The sequence below is a fragment of the Sorex araneus genome, chromosome X, assembly GCF_027595985.1.
Source record: "Sorex araneus isolate mSorAra2 chromosome X, mSorAra2.pri, whole genome shotgun sequence".
In the NCBI taxonomy this organism is placed as follows: domain Eukaryota; kingdom Metazoa; phylum Chordata; class Mammalia; order Eulipotyphla; family Soricidae; genus Sorex; species Sorex araneus.
Window position 1 is genome coordinate 169777797 of NC_073313.1, and position 26682 is coordinate 169804478.

General features: G+C 37.0%; 1 protein-coding gene across 1 annotated transcript in view; it reads right to left on the bottom strand.

The window, feature by feature from the left end:
* THSD7B (thrombospondin type 1 domain containing 7B) overlaps positions 1-26682 on the bottom strand; it is a 1129969-nt gene that overhangs the window by 129378 nt on the left and 973909 nt on the right. The window lies entirely within an intron of this gene.

The following is a 26682-nucleotide window of genomic DNA, read 5'->3' on the forward strand; positions in this document are numbered from 1 at the left end:
AAATCAGAGATGTCTAAAAATTTTAAAAATAGATTAAGATATACAAATCTCTACATATTAAGTACTAAACACTGATGAAAATATAAGATAATATTAAAATGTAATGGGATAAAATGTTGAAAAGGTAGTGACAGTCTCTAAGTTAATTGATACCAGAGATCCTCAAAGTGGGCAATATAGCCTGCTGGGGGTATTGGATTGAACAATGGCGATCCAGAAGAAGCCTTGGGTTTCAGATGGGGTGCAATTTCTTTTTGGTCTCTAAAAAGCATATTTCCAGGGGGTTCTGAAAGAGATTTTTTCCTAAAAAAGGGGAAGTGGGCTCATATAAGTTCAGGAAGCTCTGATTTTCAGGAAACTCCGATTTTTATTCCACAAAATACCAATACAGTTACAACAGGCTACTTGAAGGAAATGCCAACTCAATTCTAAAATGTATTTAAAAATTGAAAAGACACAAACCTATGACAATTCTAAATTTAAAAGTAGATATCTATATGATCAGATTTAAATTTCTACTCTAAATCTATATTAAGGTGTTGTGATATTTTTATTTTATATTTATCTTTTCTTTGGGGCCACATATGGCATTACTCAGGGTTTACACCTATTCTCCTATTACTGCACTCAGGGATTACGCTTGCTGGGACTCAGGGGACCATAAGGAGTGCCGGGGATCAAACCCTGTCAGCTGTGTGAAGGTAAACATCCAACTTGCCATATGATCTTTCCAGCATTTTAAGATCATATTACATTTGTTTATAAAAGATAAATTAAAATATGGCTTCACCCAATAGACACACACACTACTGTTAGTCATATGCAAAGATAATCATTTGTTTCAATGGATCAAACATCTTTTTGGGTCACACCCAGCAATGCTCAGGGGTTGCTCCTGGCTCTGCACTCAGGAATTACTCCTGGCGGTGCTTGAGGGACCATATGGGATGCCGAGGATCATAGCCAGCTCAGTCAAGTGCAGGCAAACGCCCTACCCACTGTGCTATGGCTCTGGCCCCCAGAATGCTTCTTAAATGCTGCTGTTGATAGGAGTCTGAAGACTTTTCATTCTATTGTTGTTACTCTTGATACATAATTCACATTACTTTTGATGTCTGATCTCTGTCTGAGGATATCCTAGCTCTGTGCACACCTCTACAGCTTTCACTTGCATTGTGGTTAATGACTTCACATAACATTCTGAGATGTCAGCCCTTGAACAATTACTCTACCTTTCTGACACTGTATAAATATAATCAAAAGTGCCTACCATATTTATTACCTACTCTCAAAAGGCAGCTTATATTTATTTGGCAAGTGATTAGTAGTAGGGGACACTGACTTGATATTTTAGCTCAAAAATGGGGCAACTTTGCAGTATAATTAAGCTCTAGAGTTTAATATAAGACTGAGTGAGGACTTTATTTGAGTGGCAGCCCTGCTTAGCTTCTTTACTTTCATTTCTAATTTACAACTATTTTATTGTATATTCTTCTAGTAAATATTCTAGGGAATATTCTTCTAGTAAAGCACTTGCACAAAATTATTAGCTCAGAATTCAATTCTGAGAGTATCTAGCTTAATAACATTCCTAAACCAAAGTGCACACAAGGTTTTTTGAGGTGAACTTTAAATCTAAGTGTGAAACCCATACCTATAAACTTTTTAGAAAAATAAATACAGATGAATATTGTATGGCCTTAGGTCACTCAAATATTTCTTAGACGGGAGAAAAGAAATATTAGTATAAAGTAAATCAATAAACTATATATTAATACCCTTTATTAAAAATTTTAAATGCAGCCTAAGGGGGAAAAGTTTGGAAAAATATTTAAAATAATTATATCTGCTATAGTACAGCAGGTAGGGCGTTTGCCTTGCACATGGCTGACCTGGGTTTGATATTTCCACCCCTCTCGGAGAGCTGGGCAAGCTACCAAGAGTATCTTGCCACACGGCAGAGTCTGGCAAGCTAACTGTGGTGTATTCGATATGCCAAAAACAGTAACAAGTCTCATGATGGAGACGCTACTGGTGCCCACTCGAAGAAATCAATGAGATGACAGTGACAGTGATTCTATCTATCTATCTATCTATCTATCTATCTATCTATCTATCTATCTATCTATCTATCATCTATATATTTGACATCCTAAATATATATATTAAAAAGTTGATAATAAACTAGAAAAATACTGTCATCAAGATGGTATTTTCTGACTACAGCCTCATCACAAAGGACTAATGAACAATCATCACATACAAGATATTTTAGTTAGACTCCCAGTACCTGTACTTAAGGCATATACAAAAAATATACAAAAATTGCAAACTACTGCATTAGAAACATAAAGAAGAATAGATTCATTTTTACATTTTCCCTTTCAGACTGGCTTGAAATTTGAGACAGAGCACCAACCAGGGACCTATAGTTTCTAGTGATAAAAACAAACAAAAGAGCTCCAGGAAGTACTCAATTTTCTACTATAGTGGATGTTTCCAGTAAGAAACATTTGCCTTGACTCATGCAAATTACTGGGAGAATCAGTGAGCATGAAGACCAGCAAGGATCTTTGGAGACAGAGAAGACAGTGGGGTATAGCAATCAGTTCATATGTCTTGCTAGATCATTCTACTGCTGGCAGTGGCATCCAAACAGATATGCCACGTATCAGCTCTGCCCATCTACATGTCTGGACTGGTAACACTGTCTGCCCAGGGAATTCAAACAAAAGTTTATGACTAATATGATTCTCTAAATAATGAGAACTCTAGTCCATGAGACCTATTTTATGTCCCTACTTAGATAGTGAAACAAGAAGCCTTGCCCTAATTCATCAATCTAAGATGCTAGAGACAAACAAAGCGTGCCTAAAATCTTGATAGAGAACCAAGCCAATAGTCCTCCACAACTACTGAGTAGCACTTCTATCATGCCTGACCAAGGAATCTATACAGAGACTCTAGGAAGCCCTATTCACAAATCCAAGACACTTACTCCATGTAAGCACAGAAAATGATCTCTGGACTGGTCTGACAGGAGCCAGATGATTACCAAATTAAGCCAGGGAGATAAGTCTACAATACTATCATGCTTTGAAGATTTGCTTGTAGTCCTGAGAACAGAATCAATCTTATAGGTCTGCCTAATTAGTGACTCGAGGGCTGTGGCCTCAAGCTGTAAAACTTAGTAATTCTGTCCAATAGTGTAGACCAATGAATTCTACTGACCTGTCATAGAAAATGGCCTTAACTTTGTCCAAGCAGAAGTTATTGCAGTATCCATGAGACAGTGTTACCTAAAGGAACCCAACCTGATTATCCAGGGGTCCATCCAGTGAGTCTACTTAGGTAAAGTTCATTTGTCACCCTTCTCCAGTCTCCAAGTATGGACAATCACCTTCTTCAATCAACTACAAATCTCAAAGCAAACTTTGTTTACCTGAAGATGTTACCACCTGAGTTAGAATTCCAAACTCTATTGACTGCTGAATCTTTCCCTTTAGCAGATCTTAAAAAGCAGAAAAGAGACTGCTTCCCAAAAGCACAGATACAAATTCAGAGTTAAGAACAATGAATATGATGGAACAAAAGAAAACTAATAGAAATACGATTCTAGAGACATTAAACTGTATAAAGAAGTCAGGATAATGTTCTTAAAATTTCAGATAAATCCTGTAGGAACAATAAAAATAAGCAATGGATGAACAACAAGCCATTTAAAAATTTTTTTTATTAGAGAATCACTAAATACGTAAAGCTAAACAAAAAAATTAAACAAATAATGGAGCTAAAGAATATGGAAACCGAATGAAAAGTTCAGTAGAGAACTACATGTGTATACTCTAAAAAAGAATATAGAATAAATGAGTTACAAGACAAGTAATAAGAAATTAACTAATAAATAAAAGATTCAAAGAGGGATCTAAAACCTCAGTACTCCTGGGGAAATTTAATTTAAAAATGCATGCATTTTCAGAATCTCAGAGGAGAATAAATAATAAAAATATATTTGTATATAATGACTGAAGTTGCAGTACAAGGTAAAGGCATAAGAAGAATCCTGTTGTACCTCATCACAGGAAGCCAATAAATCTACAACTATATATGAAATAATGTTCATGAAGAACTGAAACCCAAATAAAGAGCTTCAACAGAAAAGGAAAAAGAAGCTAGTATTTAGAAAGATATGTGACAGAAATACACTCTTTCAAGGAAGAACTTCTACACTGGTTAGGGAATTTTATGTTAAGAGTTATCGCAGATATCCTTCTCCAGATGGAGCCCTGGCGACACTGAGCAGCAACTAACAGGGCTCTGGGATTCGGGACTGGGACACATCCGAGCCTCGGGGGGGCACTGGAGTGGGGCAGCGCCAGCCCAGCCTCCAAGTGGTCCCGGCCGCCGGAAGTCACGCCCTCAACCCACCCTCGGCGCCATCTTGCCACATTCAACAGAGAAGTGGCCAGGCATTCTGGTGAGCAACGTGGCCCGGAAAATGCTCCGGACCTGAATTGGGGCCAACAACACCGGGGAGCCGGATGGAGGAGGTACAGCCTGCACACCTTCTCCAGATGGAGCCCTGGCGACACTGAGCAGCAACTAACACGGCTCCGGGATTCGGGACTGGGACACATCCGAGCCGGGCAGCTGCTAACTCAGCCGTGCGACCTTTTCTAAAACCTGAAAACATACAATCTTTTAATGGAAAACTAATTATCAAATGCTTCCTTAGTAGGGCTATCTTATTTGGGGGGGGTATAAGTCCCACAACAATAGTGAGTTTTGTGTTGAAATATGGAACGAAATCAAGGTAAAGAAAAAATGAAGTGAAATTCATCAGTTATACTGTTGGGGTGGGGGCGGGGCGGGGGCTATACTGGGGATTTTGGTGGTGGAATATGGGCACTGGTGAAGGGATGGTGTTTGAATACTGTATAACTGAGACATAAAGCTGAGAACTTTGTAACTTTCCACATGGTGATAAAATTTAAAAAAATAAAATTAAAAAAAAAGAGTTATCGCAGATGTTACTCAGAAATGTTTCCTGGAAAATCAAGAGAGTACTGGACCTGCAGAGTTCCCCAAGCCACCAAAAAGGATTAGCATAGGTGACTTATTGAGAGCTTGGGGAGAAAAACCCCAGAATTTGTACAACGTAAATGAAATGGGAAACTTTTCCTTAAATATTCTTAATACAACAATATTCACCTGGGACCTCAGTAACTCCAGTCTGAACAGCACCCAAATCATAGCTAAAAGAATTCCTACTATTACTCTTACAGCACTTAGTTGAAAGCTATGAAGCTCTATGCATGGTCCCTAGATTGCAAAAACTTGCAAGCACAATCAAATTTATCTTTAACTAGTAATACTTGTACGAATCAATTTGGAGCATTTTACAATCCACTGAGATTAAACACTTTCCAATCCCACTGTAAATATATCGACTCAAGTGACAGAGAGCTGCATATGAAAATTTTGGTAAAACTCTCTCCCGGGAAATTTGGGCTGGGGTTATGCCTGTCCTAGAACCCCAAGCTCTAGGCCTGCAGCCACCAGGTATTGGGCCTATCTTAAGATTTCCCATCTTAAACTTCCTGTTACTGGGCACTATCCCACTTTGCTCCACTGTCCTAAGAAAGGCCGTTTAATGATGACAGGCCTTTTTTCTACTGAGCACTGAGCTTCAGCTTCTCCACACTGGGAATCTTGCTTTTAGAAAGAAATCTAACATCCAGGACCTGGTCTAACAATTCCCTTTACTAGACATTTAGATGCTGAGAACTAGGGTCAAACATGTGTGAAACAGGCTGCAGCCATAACCATTTACTGAACAACAGTAGGAAGCAGAAATTGAATGAAGTCTGAAGCATTGCTTACTCATGTGGCATAATGTGTCTCAACTATGTCCTCCTATTGTGATATTGCAAAGTTAGGCAAACAACTCCACACATTTTTTCTCCTTAACATAGCAGGCAGATGGGCACAGCTGGCATGCACCAAGATTCCTAGCATAAGTGGTCAGGAGGGAAAGATGTCTAAGAGGCAAATAATAATTAGAAAGAAGGAACATAAAATCTGTCTCAAATTTAACAGTAGGACAAAATAATAAAAAAAGAACTCAGAGAAATAGAGCTACAAACTGCCTGATGAATTCATAATAATGGTTATAAAATACTAACTGAACTCAAGAGAATGGAGCAATCCAGAGAATTTCAAGACATAGGTAGAAAATATTGAGAAAACATGTGTGTATATTGGTTGGGGAGGCCCAGCAACAAGTCTCAAGAATTGGCTTGGCAATTCAATCCATGAGTCTGAGGATGCAATGTTGTCTGTTCTTGTGTGTCACCATAAATTATTTGGGACACCCAACACTGAGTGCTATGGACCTCCAGTATCATGTACAATAACGCTCAGGAGACCATGTGGTGCTAGGGATGGGAGCTGGATTTGAGGAGTATCATGCTGATTTAACTTAGGAGAGAGACAGAGAGAGCAGACTAAACTTTTATATATGGGATATAAAGAAAGAAGTAGGAGTATAAGCAACAGAAACAGAACTAACTGACCTTCAATAAAATGCTTACACAGGGGAGGGAAGAGAATAAATTAAATGGGGAGGGGACACTGGAACAATAATGGAAGAAATGGATACTTGGGAGGCTGGGGCTGGGACTGAATTGTGTTATGCATGAATCCTTACCATAAATAGTATTGTAAATCATAGTGCTTAAAATAGCACCTTTTTAAAAGAAAAAAAAAGAAATTCAAAGGACTTAACTCTTATCAACATAAGAGTTAAGGGTAGTGAAGTGGAGGGTAGTAAAGTTTACAAAGTACTGCTCATAGAACTGAAAAGATTTAAGAATGGCAGCAAAATAGTAGTGGAAGATATTAACACTTTATTATTGGACAAATCAACCAGATGGAACATCAATAAGGAAATATTATATCTAAGTGAAGAATTGGAAGAATTTCGAATATTCTTGTAGACATGACTAAAACCCTCTATGTTAAAAATTCAACCATAAATTCTCCAGTGCACTTAGAACAGAATCCAGGATAGGTCACTGCCAGGCTGCAAATCAACTATTAATGAATTCATAAACAAAAATTCATATTAGGATATTTTCAAATCACCATACATGAAGTTAAAAATAAACTATAAAAGGCAAGTCATTTGGAACTGAGAATCATACTTTTTAAACAATTATTGGGTCAAAGAAATATGATGAATGAGAATTAAGACACAAACTGTCATAACCAATGAGACAGCAAAAGCAGCACCATGTTCATCACAATACAGCCTTACATGTGGAAACAAGAAATAGCTCAAATAAACAATATAACTACAAAACTTGAGGAATTAGAAAAAGGAAAATAGAGGGATTCTCAAATCTTAAAGTATGGATTTGAAGTAAAACAGATTTTTTGGCAATTTTGAATAAGTGGGTTTTAAAGAGAGAGACAGAGAGACAGAGAGAGAGAGAAAGAGGAAGAGGGAGGGAGAGAGAAAAGTTCATGCTCAAAACAGAACAAGGGCCTCCCCAGAGTGGAGAGGGAATCCCAGTATACATCCTTCATTAGATATTTATGAAATTATATATCTCAAGAGGGGAGATGTGGGTGACATGTGCTCCCATGCCTCATATCCATAGCAACATATGGACACAGGCAGCACTTGGGCCTGGGCAGCATTTGTGTATGCTTCCTTTGTTTAAGTCGATGCATGGGTTTTCTCCTAAGCTGCACCACTTGTGGCTTTCTACCTAGGTAAGAGTCTGTTGCTAGGGTGATTGCCAAGGGGTAGATTTGATAGTATTTGATGGTCTTCTTTGATATTACTTTCCTGTCCTTTGTTCCTTCTGGAGCCAAAGTAAATATAAGGAAGGCTATAATTAAATAGGACAGAAATCAGTAACATAGAAAATAATAATATAAAGGGTAAATGATGCCATGAAGATTTTCTTGAAAGAATAAACAAGATTGACAAACCCTTATCAAACTTAGCTTCATGAAGAAAAAGAGAAAATTTCTAATAAAACAGATCAGCAGTGAAAAGAGAGATTTTATGACATATCCTCAGCAACATGAAAAATTCCAAAGAGTCTAATAAGAATAACTTTAGGGTGCTAAGAAATGGTTGGGGTTTTAGAATTAAATAACCCCAAAGAATGAACTGGGAGAAGTAGAAAACAAGACCAGACACAATCATGAATATAGAAATTCAAACAGTACTTAGAACTCTTCCAAAGGAAATTCCATATCTATATGGTTTCACTGGTGAGTTTCATAAAATCCTCAAAGATGACATGTATGATCTTATTATTCCTCAAGTTCTTCCAGAAACCAGAAATAAAAGAAACAGAAATCCTTTCTATCAGCTACCATAGGGTTATTCTTATATTACTATTGATTTTTTGGCCACACCCAGAAGTATAAAGGACTTACTTCTATATTTGTGTTCAGGGTTTATTCTGAAAGTGTTTAGACCATTAGTGGTGTTAAGGATAAAACCCTGGTTAGTTGTGTGCAAGGTAAGCACTTTATTTGTTGTACCATTTATCTGGTTCAGGGCCAATATTATTACCCTAATACTAAAAGCAAACAGAGGTAGTGTTGAAAAAAATTATAAACAAATAGCTCTGATGATTAAAGTTATAGGAATCCTAAACAAAATCTTAATAAGTTTAGGGCCTGAACAATAGTTGAGCAGGTAGGGTGTTTTTCTTGCCAGCAACTGACCCGGGTTCTGTCCCCAGAATCCTATATGGCCCCCAAGCACTACCAGGAGTAATTATTGAGTACAGAGCCAGGAGTAACCCCTGAGAATTGCCAGGTGTGATCTAAAAGAGAAAAAAGAAAGTTGAATACCCAGAGAACATATACTATCACCAAGTAGGATTCATTCCACGGATACAATACAATATAAGGGTTCAATACATGTGAGCTTACGTGATGTATGATATCTACAAATGGACAAAAAAATCATATAATTGTATCAATGACATAGACACTAACAATATAGAAAGCATGTAATAATATTTAATACTCATTTATCATTAAAAGATTAACAAAATATGGATAGAAGGAACTTATCCCAAAACATTAAAAGTCATATGCAACAACCCACAACAAATGAATGACAAAAAAAGAAGAAACTTACCTAAAAATAGTAAAAGTCATATGCAACAACCCACGATAAAATCAACAGCAAAAAACTGAGATACTTTTTGCTAATATTAGGTATAATGCTAGTTTGTCTAATTTGATTGCTATGATTAGAAATAGTATTGGAAGTTTTAACCACAATAAGAAAGAAAAATAGATAATAGCCTTCTACATATTATAGCCTGTAGCACTGTTGTCCTGTTGTTCATCAAGTTGCTCGAGCGGGCACCAGTAACATCTCCATTGTGAGATTTGTTGTTACTATTTTTGGCATATCGAATAACCATGGGTAGCTTGCCAGGCTCTGCCGTGCGGCGGGATACTCTTAGTAGCTTGCCGGGCACTCCAAGAGGGATGGAAGAATCAAACCCGGGTTGGCCGCATGCAAGGCAAACACCCTTCCCACTGTGCAATTGCTCCAGCAGGCAAGACACCATGAAACTTCCACATTGGTAGACAAAAATGAAACCATTATTTGAACATAACATTATTATATACATAAAAAGATGTTAAAAACAGTATGATGTACATAGAAGACATCTTTAAAAAGCCACCAGAATACTATTCAAACAATTGATCAAGACACCAATATAGTAGGAGACTAGATAATCAACACATACAAATTATGCAAACGTTAAGTTAGAAGATACAAAAGAGAAACATTTAAAACTAGCTTCAAATGACCACATATCTTTGGATCAACTTAAAGGAGTGTAAGACACAGAAATATAAACATTTTTTAAAAAATAGAAGACATAAGAAAATGGAAAATTAATTCTACAAGGTTGTGACTTTTGGAATTTCCCTGGTTAGCAGCCTGGGGAGTGGTGTCCTGAGTTGGCCAAGAACTCTGCATGAGCAGAAAGGCAGCCAGCTGTACCACACCTCTGACACAATCTACAAGACTGTGACTTCTAGATTTCCTGGGTTAGAATCCTGAGGTTGTGGACTCCTAAGCCACTGCCAGTTAATTTCCCTTATCATATCCCAGTAGAACCACAAATTATCCTCTTCTTTGGAACCCACTAGGGTAGCTGGAACCACCCAACCAGATTAGATCCATAGTATGGCAGTCCATACACCAATCTACATTCCTTCCAAAAAACAAAAGCAACTTTGAGCAGAAGAATCTGAACTACAACAGAAACAATGGTAAAGCAATGCAGAAACCTACCAGGCTTAGTGAGTTAAGAAGCTAGCCCAGATGACCCAACAAGTAATAATGAGCTATATAACCCCTCTGATAAAGAATTTGGAATGGAACTGTTAAGGATGCATAAGGAGCTTAAAGAAACAATGGAACACACCACCAATAAAATGAGGGCAGAAGTGAGAAAAATGCAAACAAAAATACAAGCATAAATGAGAGATCTAGAAAACCTGGTAGGTGAAATGAAAAACTCACTGGAAGACCTCAGTAGCAGAGTATCCATTGCTAAGGACAGAATCAGTGAGCACCAAGATGAGGTGCAGAGAGTCTCCAGCTAACAGAGAAAATGGAAAAGACCCTCAAAATAAGCTAGCAGATGACGAGAAAACTAAAGAAGAACAACATAAGAATTATTGATGTACCAGAGGGGCAGGGAGAAAACCCTTGTGAAGAAGCAACTGTCAAAGCTATCATTGCTGAGAAGTTCCTGAAGCTGAAGAGTGCATACACCCAAATCCAGAAGGCCAGAAAGGTGCCAGCTAAAAGAAATCCAAATAAAAATATCCCAAGCACAACCTAATAAGAATGACAAAAATCATACATAGAAACAGAATGCTAAAATCAGCAAGATTAAAGATGCTTATGCAAGAGCATCCTTAAAATTCACAACAGACTTACCAGATGCAACCCTCTGGACCCAAAGACAGTGGTGAGATATAGTGAAAAAACTTAATGCAATGAATGCCTCACCAAGAATACATTACCCAGCCAGACTCTCAGATTCAATGCATTACGTATAAGGATACCTATGATACTTTTCAAATAAATATATAAAAGACCTGAAATTAATTTGGAATTACAACCCCCCACGAATAGCTAAAGCAATCCTTGGGGAAAAGAAGATGAGCGGCATCACCTTTCACAACCTCAAACTGTACTACAAAGTAGTAGCAACTAAAACAGTATGGTATTGGAATAAAAAGAGACCCACAGGTCAATGGAACAGAGTTGAATATTCTAAAAATGATCCTCAAATACATGGTCAACAAATCTTTGATAAAAGAGCAAGAAAAAAAAAGAAGGCTGGAGCGATAGCACAGCGGGTAGGGCTTTTGCACGCGGCCGACCCGGGTTCGATTCCCAGCATCCCATATGGTCCCCTGAGCACAGCCAGGGGTAATTACTGAGTGCAGAGCCAGGAGTAACCCCTGTGCATCACCAGGTGTGACCCAAAAAGAAAAAAAAGAGCAAGAAATATGAAGTAGAGTAAGGACAGGAACTGGTGCTGGAAAAACTGGGAAGCTACAAGCAAAAGAATAAGCTCAGACCTCTTTATCACTTCAGGTAAAAATGTCAGATCAAAGTAGATTAAAGACCTCAATATCAGACCTGAATCCATAAGATATATGGAGGAAGAAGTGGGCAGAAGCCTCCATGACATTGAGGATAACAGAATCTTCAAAGATACAAAGATACTAAGATATAAAGACAGCCTACAGGATGGAAAAAATATTTACCCAATACCCATCTGACAAGGGGTTATTATCCAAGATATAAAAGAACTTTATATCTGGTAGAACTTTACAAGAAAAAACCCTCCAACCCCATAAAAAATTGGGGAGAAGAAATTTACAGAATCTTTCTCAAAGAAGAGTTATAAATGGCCAAAAGACACATGAAAAAATACTCTATATTATAGCTAATCATCAGGAAGATGAAAATCAAAACAACTATGAGATCTTACACCACAGAGACTACACACATCAAAAAGAACAAGAACATCTAGTGCTGACATGGATATGAGAAGACAGGGATTCTCTTTCACTGTTGGTGGGAAGGCAGACTGGCCCAAGCTTTCTGGTGAACAAAATGCTAAAAATTGAGCTTCTATGAAACACTGCAATACAACTTCTGGGAATACAACCCAAGGGCCCAAAAAAAACACTGCAGAAAAGTCATCTGCACTTTTATGTTCAGTATTGCACTATTCACAATAACCAGGAAATGGAAACAACCTGAATCCCCAAAAACAGATGACTTTTTAAAGAAACTATGGTACATCTACACAATGGGATACTATGCAGCAGCTAGGAAAAATGAAGTCATGAAATTCTCTTATAAATAGATGGACGTGCTGAGTAAAATGGATCAGAAGGAGAAGGACAGACATAAAATGATTGCACTCATTGTGGAATATAAAAAAACATAATATGAGATTAATATCGAAGGACAATAGAAACAAGGTCAAGGAGGATTAGTTCACAGTTGGAAGCCTACCTCAAGAGCTGGGGGAGAAATCAACTTGGGTAGAGAAGGGACAATTGTGACAAAGATAGTTGGAAATAATCATTCTGGATAGAAACAGTGTGCTAAAAGTAGGCAAAGGAACAAACATGATAACATCTCAGTATCTTTTTTTCAGATTGCTGATCCCAGTGCCCAGAAGGGGAGAGAGAGAGGGGAGAGGAGAGGGAGATGGAAAGGAGTGGGGAGGGAGGGAGGAGGGAGAGAGAGAGAGAGAAAGAGAGAGAGAGAGAAAGAAACAAAGTGCCTGACATAGAGTTATAGAGGCAGGCTGGGGAAGGGAGGATATGGTGGGAGGGAAAGTAAGGTCATTAGTAATGGGAGGAATGGGTATTGAATCATTGTATGACTGGAACCTTATCATGAACAGCTTTGTAACTGTGTATCTCATGGTGAGTCCATTTAAAAAATTTTTAAAAACTATATGCTGCTATGTTCACTGTAGAAATTTTCAAAAATAAAATGAAAAATTGCTATATATTCATGGACTGAAAGAATTAGCACTGACAAAATTATCATATTACAAAGAGCATTATTGCTATCTAGTGCAACTCCTATTAAAATGCCGGTGGTATTCATCAAGGACATAGAAATATGCTGTTAAATCTGTGCAGACACATAAAGCTCTACAAAAAGCCATGGAAAATAACATTTCACGTTCATGAACTAGAAAAATTCATATCATTAATAAAACAGTATTACCAAAAGCATTATAGCTATCCAATGCAATCCATATCAAAAAGTCAGTGGCAGTTTTCAAGAACATTGTTCAAGGCATGCTGCTAAATATTTATTTATCTATAAAGTTTTTGATTGCTATAGCTTTGTTGTATAGTTTTAAAACCGTGGTGGTAAAAACTGGTGGTAAATCTTGGGATGGATTGTATTCTTTGATTTAAAACTATACGATAAAGTTATATAACCAAAAGAATAAAGTACCCGAATAAAAGCATTTTCTCGGTCAAATTGTAGAGAATTGAGAGCCCTAACATAAACCCGCAGATGAATGATGTAAAATTAATTAGTGACAAACGAGATAGGTGCATCATTTGGAAAAGTCTCTTGAGTAAACGTCACTGGAAAAATTGAATAGTCACATGAAAAAAAAGAAGAGACAGAAGAGGAGGAGGAAGGAAAAATGGAATAAGGGAAAGAGAGAAGCAAACAAAAGAAAAGAAAAATACTGACATCTCAGATCATACACAAAAATAAACTCAAATAGATTTCAAATCTTGATATTAGACTTGATCCCATAAAACACATCAGGAAAATCAGGCAAAACTCTTCAGAATAGACATGTCAGAGATCTCTTCAATAATTCAACTGCATTGCTAAGAAAAGCAAGCCAATATAAACAAATGGGACTATAAAAAACTACAATAATTTTGCATTGTGAAAGAAATTGTGACATAAATAAAGAGATGCCCTGCTGAAAGGGAGAATTTGTATACTCTATGTCTGATGAAAGACTAATATATAAGATATATAAAACAATGACAATTCTTGACCAAAAAATCCCAATAACTCCATCAAAAATGGGAAAAGTCAATGACTAGACCCTTTGAAGAAGAGATATAGATGATAATAGACACATGAAGAAATGTTCTTAGTTTATTTGCAGGAAAATAAGTATCAAATTGACAATGAGAATTTATAATACATATCAAGTTGACCACACATCAGAGGGAATAGTACATATCTAAAACAAAATGAGCAAGTAGTATTGCAGGTGATGCAGGTGTGATAAAAAGACTTATTTATTGTTGCTGGGAACCTTTTTTGGTTCGACCTCTAAAAAATATGGAGACTTTTCAAAAAATTAAAATTAGAACTCTCATATGACCGAGAATACATAGAAATTTCACTTCTTGGGATTTATCCCAAGAAAACTGTCATCAACCCCAAACTAAAATATGTATTCATATGTTTTTATATTATTATTTAAATATGCTATAAAAAACCCAGTGTTCAAAAATAGATGAGTAAATAAAAAAACTTCTGTATGTACAGAATAAAAACAGTATATGTAGAGAATAAACCACTTTGCTTAAGAAAGAGGAGCTTTTTCCCTTTTGCTACAATATAGCAGAGGGAGAGAGAATTATGCCAAGCAAAATAATATACAAAGAGAAGGATGGATGCCAGGAAATCTATCTCCTATGTGGGAAAGAAAGAGCAATAGAATGCAAGGGAAGGAAGAAAGAAAGAAGGAAGGAAGGAAGGAAGGAAGGAAGGAAGGAAGGAAGGAAGGAAGGAAGGAAGGAAGGAAGGAAGAAAGGAAGGAAGGAAGGAAAAAAGGAAGGAAGAAAGGAAGGAAGGATGGAAGGAAGGAAGGATGGAAGAAAGGAAGGAAGGGAGGGAGGGAGGAAGGAAGGGAGGAAGGGAGGAAGGGAGGGAGGGAGGAAGGGAGGAAGGGAGGGAGGAAGGGAGGGAGGAAAGGAGGGAGGAAGGGAAGAAGGGAGGGTGGGAGAAGAATTTTAACAAGCTGTTGGACAAGCTGTTGAACTGAGATTACTAAGTGGTAAGAGGATGGAGGTTAAAAGGTGAGGAAGAGACCAGCTAATGTTACTATAAAGATAGTGTGGTGGGATACAGTAACTTTAATAGTATATAAAACCTTAAGTATAATATAAAGTCATAGGACATTAAGTACAATGTAAAAATATGAATACTCCTGAAACTCTGTTATCTAAATACACTAAAAATTTTAAGGAAACAGAAAAATCAACTCAGAGGCACACTTTAAATTCAGATCTCAAACTGAGGTTATCAGAGAACAGTGTAGGCACAAAGGTTGGAAGGGCCTAATAGAGATGGAGGGACTAACGCTTTGGAGGTAGGCATGCTGTGACAGATTTATTGTTTTGTTCTTGATTTTGTTGTTTTGTTTTTTGGGGACACATCTGGTAGTGTTTGGGAGACCATATGTGACTTGGATTCAAATCAGGAGTGAGGCTAAAAAATGTGCATTAACCAGTACACTATACTTCTGTTCCAGCCTGAGAATTTACTTTATTCTTTTTCTTTTAGGATCACACCTGACAATGCTCAGGCATCACTCCTGGCTCTGCACTCAGAAATTACTCCTGGTGGTGCTCAGAGGACCATATGGGCTGCTGGGGATCGAATCCTGGTTGGTCAAATGCAAGGCAAGTGCCCTTCCTGCTGTACTATTGCTCTGTCCCCAGAATCTATTTTTAAGAAGTCTGAAAAAGGACTCCAGAACATGTTATCCATATAAAAAATGTTATCTGTATAAAAATGTAATTTAATATTTAAAAAGATGCAATTGCCATATACCGAACAAAAAACCCCAAAGAACATATGTATATAGAGTAAGATATGTTAAGTTAATGAGATCAGACATATGTGCATAGCATATTATTCCAGCTACATGAAGATCAAGGAATAAAAGCTGATGTATGTGCCAGAAACATGTTTAATAGCTAATTTGGGGCAGAAAACTATATGAAAAAATTCAAAAGTGGTATCATGGATTTTTTTTTTTTGCTTTTTGGGTCTCACCCAGCGATGCTCAGGGATTACTCCTGGCTTTGCACTCAGGAATTACTCCTGGCGGTCCTTGGGGGACCATTTGGGATGCCAGGGATCGAACCCAGGTCGGCCGCATGCAAGGCAAACGCCCTACCCGCTGTGCTATCGCTCCAGCCCCCTCATGGAATTTTTATATTGCTGGAATTTCTCTCTATTATATCTGTTTGATGGTTAGGTACTACATAAAAGTAAAAATAAAATATATCTCTAATAATGTGTGTTTGGATATGTAAAATATTATAAATTTCTTAGAATTAGAAAGGAAGAAATTTATATAAAATAGTAAACCATGTTATTTTAGAAATAAATATATATCCAATCACAGAATAAAATGAGTTAAGAATAAATTATTTGAAGCTGAAAATTTGTCATCCTGAAAAAAAGAAAAATCAAGTATTTTTCAACATTCTGTGATATTTCAAGTTATAAAGCAGTAACATAAAAGTAACTTAAAACCGCACCGCATGTGGGAGCAAAATACTCCACAACCTTCTGAGTAATGACTGACTGACTGAATGACAGGAGTCAGTATCAATTTAGCAGAAGCAACTACAATTTTTAGTCCAAAGTACAGACAATTATCATGATTCTCTTCTGGTTTTCATGTGTGAGTCAAAGAGAAACACTAGGTAGCTGACATCATGATCGGTGGCCATGCCTTTTAGAGCACCTGTGTACTCCAGGCTATGAAGAGAGTCTAATTAAGTGTTTGGAGCTAAATATTAGTAATAAACATCAGAAAAAATGCTTCTCTGAAAACAAGGTCCAGACATAATCCTAAATTTCAGAAAGTCCAGATGTAATCCTAAATTTTAGAAGTTGAATTATCAATAACATCCTTGTTGGCAGTCTTTTTAGCAAACACAGGATGTCAGGCTACGTTTTAGGTTTCCTGCGCCAGACCACCCCAGATGGGAATGGGTTTCGTGCCTTGACCTGTTTCCCCTGGCGGCTTGGTTGCCACTGCCATCTTCCAGAGGCCTAGGGACAGCCAGGGATAGGCACGCAATGATGAGGAACTCGGGGCCTCATGGGATGGGTGCAGAGCAGGTCCTTTCCCCCCTGCCCCTAGGAGACCCCAAGTTGCGACCCACGAACGAGCTGATTGAGCTGCTTATTGGCCATGATCCCAGAGACTCAGAAACAAAGCCCGGAACACAGAGGATTTTGGCAGAAATCCCCCCAGATTTAATTTAATTTAATTTAATTATTAAAACTTCAGAATTCTGGGGCTGGAGCAATAGCACAGTGGGTAGGGCGTTTGCCTTGCACGCGGACGATCTGGGTTTGATTCCCAGCATCCCATATGGTCCCCTGAGCACCGCCAGGGGTAATTCCTGAGTTGAGAGCCAGGAGTTACCCCTGTGCATCGCTGGGTGTGACCCCAAAAGCAAAAAGAAAACTCATAAACTTCAGAATTCAAAAATCGCCACAATAGCGGCTGTGCATCATCATATGCAATTCATAATCAGCAATAGAAAACAAATTGTCCAATGTTGCCTCTTCAGCAGATCTGAGTGTTGGGGTAAAATCCCAAATAATAATGGTGGGTTTGGTGTCAAAATGTTGAATGTAGTCAAAGTAGAGAGAGAGTAACGTGGAAATCGTATGTCATACAAGTGGGGGAGGGTGTGGGATGGAGGGAATACTGGGTTTTTCAGTGGAGGAAAATGTGCACTGGTGAAGGGTCGGGAGTTTCACCATTGCATGACCCAGACTTAAACCAAAAACTCTGTAACTGCTCTCATGGTGTTTCAATAAAAAGAAAATAAATAAATAAATAAATAAAATTATCTAAAACAGTGTTTAAAAAAAGGTTATCTTTCTTAACTCACATGCTTAATTCTAGAGGGCTTAACAGAATATTAGCATACAGTTTAATGCAGGGTCTTGACTAGAAAAAGCAATGCCAAAGTCAGTCTGACAATATGTATCTGAAATGACCTTCACTAGTCTAAGCAGTACACATTGCAAGTATAGAAATAATATCTATTTTGGAAATACAATACTAATCTATAATAGAATCCAAATTTTATTACATTTAAGCTCTAGAAAATTTCTTTGCAAAACCCTTTTTTTCCCTCCTTTGGATATTGTTCTGGTGATAATGCAGAGACTTGAGTTACTGTTTGGTCACAAAGTCACATATGCACCACTGTTTAATGAGTCCTCAACCCACAGTGTGAAGGGATGTCTAGCCAGTCTCTGAAACATTCAGCTATGAGGTGAATCGATTGAAGTTCAAGTAGGTTTGCTAAGCCTAAATAATCATTCTAGAAGGCTTCAAAATTTCAATTCTCTAAAATATAATTCAGTCTGATAATTCATTTCCATGACCTTCTTTCATTATTCCTATGAATATGATTCCTTAGGAAATTCCTTTGTTAGCCATTTAAGCAATATCATAAATTTTTAAAAAAGATACAATTCAAAGGAAGATTTCAGTAGAGTTGCAGAATAAGTAAAGATAACAATATATATTAGAGAATAGCAGTTTCTCATTTCATAAATTTATAAATTTTATTTGAATTGCAAAATACACAGTAACTTTGATTTGTGAGAAATAAGAATAAAACTGGATCTACGGATAGTAATGGAGTGATACTGACACTTTGCAGTTGAGTTGGTACAGTACTGTATTCCTAAATTGTAGATATGAACAGTGCTAGCAACCATATTGCCGCAATAATCATATTAAAATAAAAACTAACAATATTGTATAGATAAAAGACTAGGTAATAAGCAATGACATTAAATACACACATAGGTTCATTTGTACATGTTTATATGAACGTCTATAGATGTGTATCTCTAAATACCCATATGACTGAAAACTGTTATAAGGCTTTTGAAAAGCTCTGTATCAGAAACAAATTGGTAGTGAGAGGGAACCCTAGGACACTCTGAAGTTTATACAGGTAGTGGGACTTATTTTGCAACATTGTATGCCTGAAATTTTTCTGTGCACAATATTATAAATCATGGTACATTAATAAAAATTAAAATACAAATTAAAAATTAAAAGCATCCTTTTATATTGAAACATTCTAAAGAGGTGTATGTGTAAAGTAAGCAAAAATATGTGTGTGTAAAAAAGATAAAATTAGAATATAAAACAGAAACTTTTTTTTCAGTTTCTTAAATATCTCCTGTGATTTGTACTTGTTTTTTGTTTGATCTACTTACAGCTTTCAATTTTCTCAATACAGTTGAAATAGTCTGACTGCAATTTTTTAATGTCTTTTTTTTTTTGTTTTGTCTGAAGGTTGGTTTCAAATTGGAAGTTACTGTAAAGTCCACTCAATGTTATTTTTCTGGTGTTTTTGGAGGTGGAACTATTATCAAATTAGGCAAAAGCCATTTTTTTTAGAGAAGCATTTTATTTCTATAAGATCAAGATTTTTTTTTGTATCAGAAATAAGATTTTATTTCTGGTAAAGCTTAGAAATTGTAGGCTGCACTTTAGTTCTCTGCTTTTTTCATGACTGGATTTCAGTCATACAGTAATCCAGCATCCACCCTTCCACCAGTGTACATTTCCTAGCACCAGTGTCCCCAGGTTCCCTCCCATCACTCCCCACCCTGCACCTGACTCTTTGACAGATGCTTTTCTCTCTCTCTCTCACTCTCTCTCTCTCTTCTTTTGGGTATTGTGGTTTGCAATATTGATACTGAAAAGTTATCAAGAATATCCCTTACCTACTTTTAACCCTCAGATCTTGTGCAGCTTTGCTATCTTATCTACCCTCAACCCCAAACACATTTGTGCTCAGTTCCAACAATTGACCAGTACTTCTAACCTCTGTTTACCCTGGCCATGGATATTATTCTTCTACTATATGGAGCTGGAGAGAGTACAGAAGGCAGTACTCTTGTCTTGCATGTTGCCAACCAAGATTCAGTCCTCAGAATCCACATATGGTCCCCTGAGCCCTGATAAGAGCCAGGGCACAACTGAGCACAACTAGGTATGGTCCCCAGAACAAAACAAAAATAAATAAATAAAACCTGAATCAAGAATACTCAATTAATTGTGGATATTCTCTTCTCTCCTTAAGCAATCTGGAGAAACCACGGTCATTGTCTTTATTTTTCTGAACATGCAACTGTTATAAGTTTAAGTAAGTTAGTCTCAGTCACTGATTCAACAAGTTCCTGAATCCTAGACTATACATACCTTTTTTTCCCTCAAACTCCTTTTTTACCAGTTCCTTCCTGGGCAAACTATAACACAGAGGTAGGTTATTTAACTTTGAAGTAACTTCTTTCACAAATCCAATACTCCAAGTAAACCAGATAAGGAGACAACAGTTTTTACAGAATATGCTGTTATTGCTGACAAGAAGCATCCTTGTATTTTGTTACGTTGGTCAATTGTGTATAAAATTACCTAGGATTAAATAATCACCAGGTGGAATATGTGCACTGGTGAAGGGATGGGTGTTTGAGCATTGTGTAACTGAGAGTTAAACCTGAAAGCTTTGTAACTTTCCACATGGTGAATCAATAAAAAAATTTAAAAAAATAAAAAATAAAAAAAATAATCACCAGGCAGGCCTTTTGCCAACCTCCTAGAAGTAACAGGTCACTAAGACTTCTGAAGAAGACATGCATTACTATTTTTATTGGCTAATGGTAATCAGTATCAATTTCATACAGGCACTGTGCAAAGTAACTGCATTGATAAAAATGTAAGTGTAATCCCAATGCCTAGCACACAGAAAGCATCTGTAAATATAAGTATAGTTCCTACATAATATGAGGTGTGTATTCAATGTCCAACATTGAATAATTGTATTTAAAATTATTTTTAAAATGCAATTAAAGTGAGAACTATAAACATGACTTCGGTGTAATGATCAGGGCCTGTGACTCAAAGTTCCTTAAAAATAGCAAAATAAATATCACCTGGATACTAGAAAAGCAAATTCATGGATCTTAATCCTGGAATCTTGAATCAGAATTTATTGGTTAAAGCAGAGAAGCTGCATACTATTACACTTTCCAGATGATTCTTGTGTGTAAAAATCTTTGGCCCAGAGGTTAAAAACTATTCCTTTATAGCTAAATACAGTACCTACCATTTTGTTAGCGAATACTTTATAAACTAATAAACACTGTTAGCTATCTAGTCCTTTGCTATACTTTCATAGCAGTCATTCCTGATGTCACTGAGTACTACTGTGAGCCCCTTCATTACATGATGAGATCTCTTATATGTTCACTCTCTCTGGAGGGACATACTAGGAATATATAAATAATTTTAATGTGTTAATTTATATATTTACCCCAGAATATTTTAATAAAGTCAACAGATACATCCATTTAATTCATACTGTTTAAATATATTAACTTTACTTAACATTAACTATAGTTTTATAGCTAAATTACAACATATATTTTAGGATATTTTATGAATATGTTAAAATAAATATATTTTAATCTTGTTATGTCAGAGGTCTTTCCTTATTTTTGATTTTGTTTCATTTTTACCTCTTTATATCTAAAGAATATTCTAAAAAGTAAAGGAAAGAAACAATTAATTCCAACTGATACCATTTGTCACATTTCAGGGTACCCAAGAAGAATTTGGTAAAATAATGGCCAATATTAGAATCCATGAATAAACACATAGCAATACAAACAATTACATCACTGTATCACTGTATCACTGTCATCCCATTGTTCGTCAATTTACTTGAGCAGGCACCAGTAACGTCTCTATTACACTCAGCCCTAAGATTTTAGCAGCCTCTCCTTACTCGTCTTTCCCAACAATTGGAGGCTCTTTCAGGGTCAGGGGAATGAGACCTATGGTTACTGTTTTTGGCATATCAAATATGTCACAGGTAGCTTGCCAGGCTCTGCTGTGTGGGTGGGATACTCTCGGTAGCTTGCCGGGCTCTCCGAGAGGTATGTATACATCTGTTACTGTATTTTGGATATGAATATGCCACAGAGAGCTTGCCAGGCTCTCCCAAGTGGGCAATAGACTCTTTGTAGCTTGTCAGGTTCTCCAAGAGGGAGAACTAGGCTATTAGGTGTCGTGCAGCCACAATGCGACATCTAATAGCTTCCTGGAGCTCGGTTATAGTCTCATTGATGGGATTACACGGTGGGTGCAGGGGGTGGGGCAGTCTGTGGGTGTGACTGCCTAACTATTGGAAAATGGGGGATCTGGGTAGAAGAGGCCCAGTCCCAATCCAAGCAGCCTTGGAGATCTCGGCCCTGGGTCCCACACACCTGGGTTCCTCTGCCGGCTCCCCCATGGGTGAGGCTCATCCGAACATGTGGAGAGTGGCCTTGAGCATGGCTGTGGCTGGGTTCCAGAGGTCCTCAACTGTCGAGGCTCTGCTGGTGGGGGGAGGGGAAGGAAACACAACCCGTCCCCTCTGAGGGGCCCTGTGAAGACAGTCAGGCGCGGGGGCAAGAGACTGCATCGCTCTCTTCTGGAAGCTTGGTTATATTAAATAATAAACATGTCAAAAACTATTTCATATGTAACTCTGCACTTTTTAGTTATGTTACATATATGACATATACTTTATAGCTATGCTGCAATGGTTTATTAATATTCTTTTAATTTTTTTTCTTTTTGAGTCACACTCATCGATGCTCAGGGGTTACTCCTGGCTCTGCACTCAGGAATCACTGAGTGCAGTGACTTCAGTCTAGTGTCAGTTATAAAAGATGTGTTCAATGGAAGTAATTATTGTTGTCATACTTATTGTTAGTATTACATAACTTAAAATGTACATAACCAGTTGAAGGAAAAAAACCTCCTTTTTGCTAATAACTAAGGAGATGTGTATGTTATCTTGAGACACATTAACAGAGGTAAAATATTTTATCCTATACTCCCCAAGGCATTATACAGATACAATGCAGTCCCTATAAGGATATCCATGACACTTTTCAAAGAAATAGATAAAGTATTCCTGAAATTCATATGTAACAACAAATCCCCACAAATAGCTAACCAAATCTTGGGGAAAAGAAGATAGGAAGCATTGCCTTCCCCAATTTCAAGCTGTACTACAAAGAAGTAGTAATTAAAAAGTATATTATTGGAATACAGGCAGACCCACAGATCAATGGAACAGAGTGGAATATTTTGACACTGACCCTCACATATATGATCACCAAATATTTGATAAAGGAGCAAGAATTATGAAGTGGAGCAAGGACAGCTATTTCATCAAATGGTGTTGGGAAAACTGGGCATCTATATACAAAAAAATAATAGTTATAAATAAAAAGTAACTCAGACCTATTTCTCATGTCAGGCAAAAATGTTAGCTCAAAATGGATCAAAGACCTCAATATCAGACCTGAATCCATAAGGCACATGGAGGATAAAGTAGGCAGAATTCTCCATGACAATGAAGTTAAAGGCATCTTCAAAGATAAAACACTGATCAAGAAAGTAGAAGCAAAAATAAACAAATAGAACTATATTAAACTAAGAACCTTCTACAACTCAAAAAAAGTGATCAAGATATAGGCACAGGCAATAAAATGGGGAAATTATTTACTCCATCTGATAAGGACTAATATTCAAGAAATAAAAGGTACTAGTAGAACTTTGTAAGAAAAAACCTCCAACTCCATTAAAAAATGGGGAGAAGAAATGAACAGAAAATTCCTCAAAGATGAATACAAATGGTCAAAAGCCACATGAAAAATTGCTCTACATCATTTATCACCAGGGAAATGCAAATCAAAACAACAATTAAATATAACCTTACACCACAGAGATTGGCACACATCCGAAAGAATAAGAACAACCAGTGGTGGCACATATGTGGGGAGAAAGGGACTCTTATTTGTTGGTGGTGGGAATGCCAACTGGTCCAGCCTTTTTGGAAAGCAATATGGGCATTCCTAAAAAACATAGCAATTGAGCTTCCATATGACCCAGCAATACCACTTCTGGGAATCTACACCCGGGCTGCAAAATACACCCAGCAGAAATGATATCTACACTTGTATGTTCATTGCAGCACTGTTACAATATCTAGAATCTGGAAACAACCCAAGAGCTTGAGAATAAAATACTGGCTTAAGAAACCATGGTACATCTATGCAATGTAATACTGTATGGCTGTTAGAAAAAAAATGAAATAATGAAATTCTCTTATAAATGGATGGAGAGTATTATGTTGAGTGAAATGTCAAAAGGAGATAGTCTGAGACAGAATGACTGCAGTTATTTGTGGGATATTAAAAAAAGTATGAGACAAACCCCAAGACAGAAGAAACAAAGGCCAGAAAGATTTGTCCATGGTTGGAAATCTACCTCAAGGGCTGGGTGAGAGGGTAGATGGGATAGAGAAAGAACCATTATGACAATATTGGTTGAAAGGGAAAACTCTGGATGGGAGATGTGTGATAAAAGTAGGTAAAAGACCAAACATGATGGCCTCTCAGTATCTGTATTACAAACCATATTGCTCAAAAGTCTGAAGTGTGTGTGTGTGTGTGTGTGTGTGTGTGTGTGTGGAGAGAGAGAGAGAGAGAGAGAGAGAGAGAGAGAGAGAGAGAGAGAGAGAGAGAGAGAGAGGGAGGGAGGGAGGGAGAGGGAGAGAGACAAGAAAAGTTTCTGGCATCCTATATGGTTCCTTGGGAACTGCCAGGAGTAAATCTTGAATGCAGATCCAGGAATAACCTCTCAGCATCACCGGGTATAACCCAAAAACAAAAATCAAAAATAAAAATTTTATTTCTTTAATTTTAAAGCATTCTAAAAATAGAGTGATTGTGTTATGAAAAACACACTTTAAAGAAAATTGACTTTTAGGAATATGTGAAGTAAGCAAAGGATGTCAGACCACATGGTAATTGTAGGAAATGCTCATATAATATGTTTAAGCTCAGAGATTGGATGCCTTCACGTAGTAGGACAGTATTTCTATTGCAAAGTTAACAAAGCACAGTAGAGTCTTCTCTGAGCTAATTAGATGAAAATTAAGAGCATATTCCTGTTTTTAACATCTTCAAGATCACAAGTTTTCTGTAAGTTGAGTAATGAAGAACACATTCTACCACTTTCTAAATTGTGAATGTACAAGTTCGGAGAGATAATACAGTGGGTAATTCATTTGCCTGCATGCAGCCAATCCAGGCTTTATTCTCAGCACTGTATGTGCTCCCAGACCCAGGCCAGGAGTGACTCCTGAGCACACAGCCAAAAGTAAATCCTGAATTGAAGGCTGTGGCCAAAATTCAACCCCCTCTTCAAAAACAAAGTGTGATTGTATATACTCAATCATGGTTAAAAAAAATCCTAAAATAACTTGTTTGTTCTCTTAAATTTGGTATCTTATAGAGAAGTGTTGAGGGGCCAGACAAATAGTAAATGGTATAAGCCTTTGCCTTGCATGAAGTCTACCCCAGGCCCATCTCTCACACCTCATATGGTACCCTAAGAACCATCAGGAATGATCCCTGAGCAAAGAGCCCTTAGCATAGCCAGATATGACTCTTCCCCAAGCAATAAATGTGTACAGGTAGTAAATGTACATATAGCTTGATTTTTTCAAATTAAAAAATGTCAAGGATTCCTGTAATAAAGCTCTAGCACCATCAGATATAATAATATTCATTCCCAGCCTCAGCATTTATTGTCTAGAACTTTCTAAAGACAAATCATTCCAAGAATAGGTTTTTTTTTAATCTGTTTTATAGGACTGATAATCATATTGAGTAGGAGTGCTGCAAATCCTAAGTGGAATAATTCTTACCTGTGCTTTTCACACAATAAATACTTCAAAAAATTAACTTGAATTATATTCAAGTTACACATGAAAGAAATTACTCTAAAGGAAATACATTTAATTCCTACAGGTTACTTTCATTGATCTTTCTTGATCAGAATTTTGTCTGTCCTATGTCAAAAAAATACTGCAAAGAATTTAAAAAAAGTAAATTTAACAAATTAATATTATACTACAATACATAATTTTGAAATATAATCTATCATTTAAATTTAAAATATCGGATATTAACTGATTTCAAAGTCATTTTCTATTGGTATGGAAAGGTTGATATAATTTTTTACAAATTATTAGCATCATCACTAAACTTGAATTATACTAAACTCTTCTGCTCATAATATTTATTTCCATTGAATATGTTTTTTTAATTTTTTTTAAATTTTTTTGCTTTTTGTGTCACACCCAGTGATGCTCAGGGGTTACTCCTGGCTCATGCACTCAGGAATTACTCCTGGCAGTGCTCAGGGGACCATATGGTATGCTGGGATTCGAACCCGGGTTGGCCTCTCAGAAGGCAAATGCCCTACCCACTGTGCTATCGCTCCAGCCCCTAATATGTTGTTTTTGTTTTTATTATGGTTCTGTGAGTCACATGTAGCTGTTTTCAAGGCTTACTACTGGCACTGAATAGGGTCCACTCCTGGAAGTGCTTGAGAGACCATATGTGGTGTCAGGGATTGAATTAGGTTTGACAGTACTCAATGAGAGCACCTTACTCTT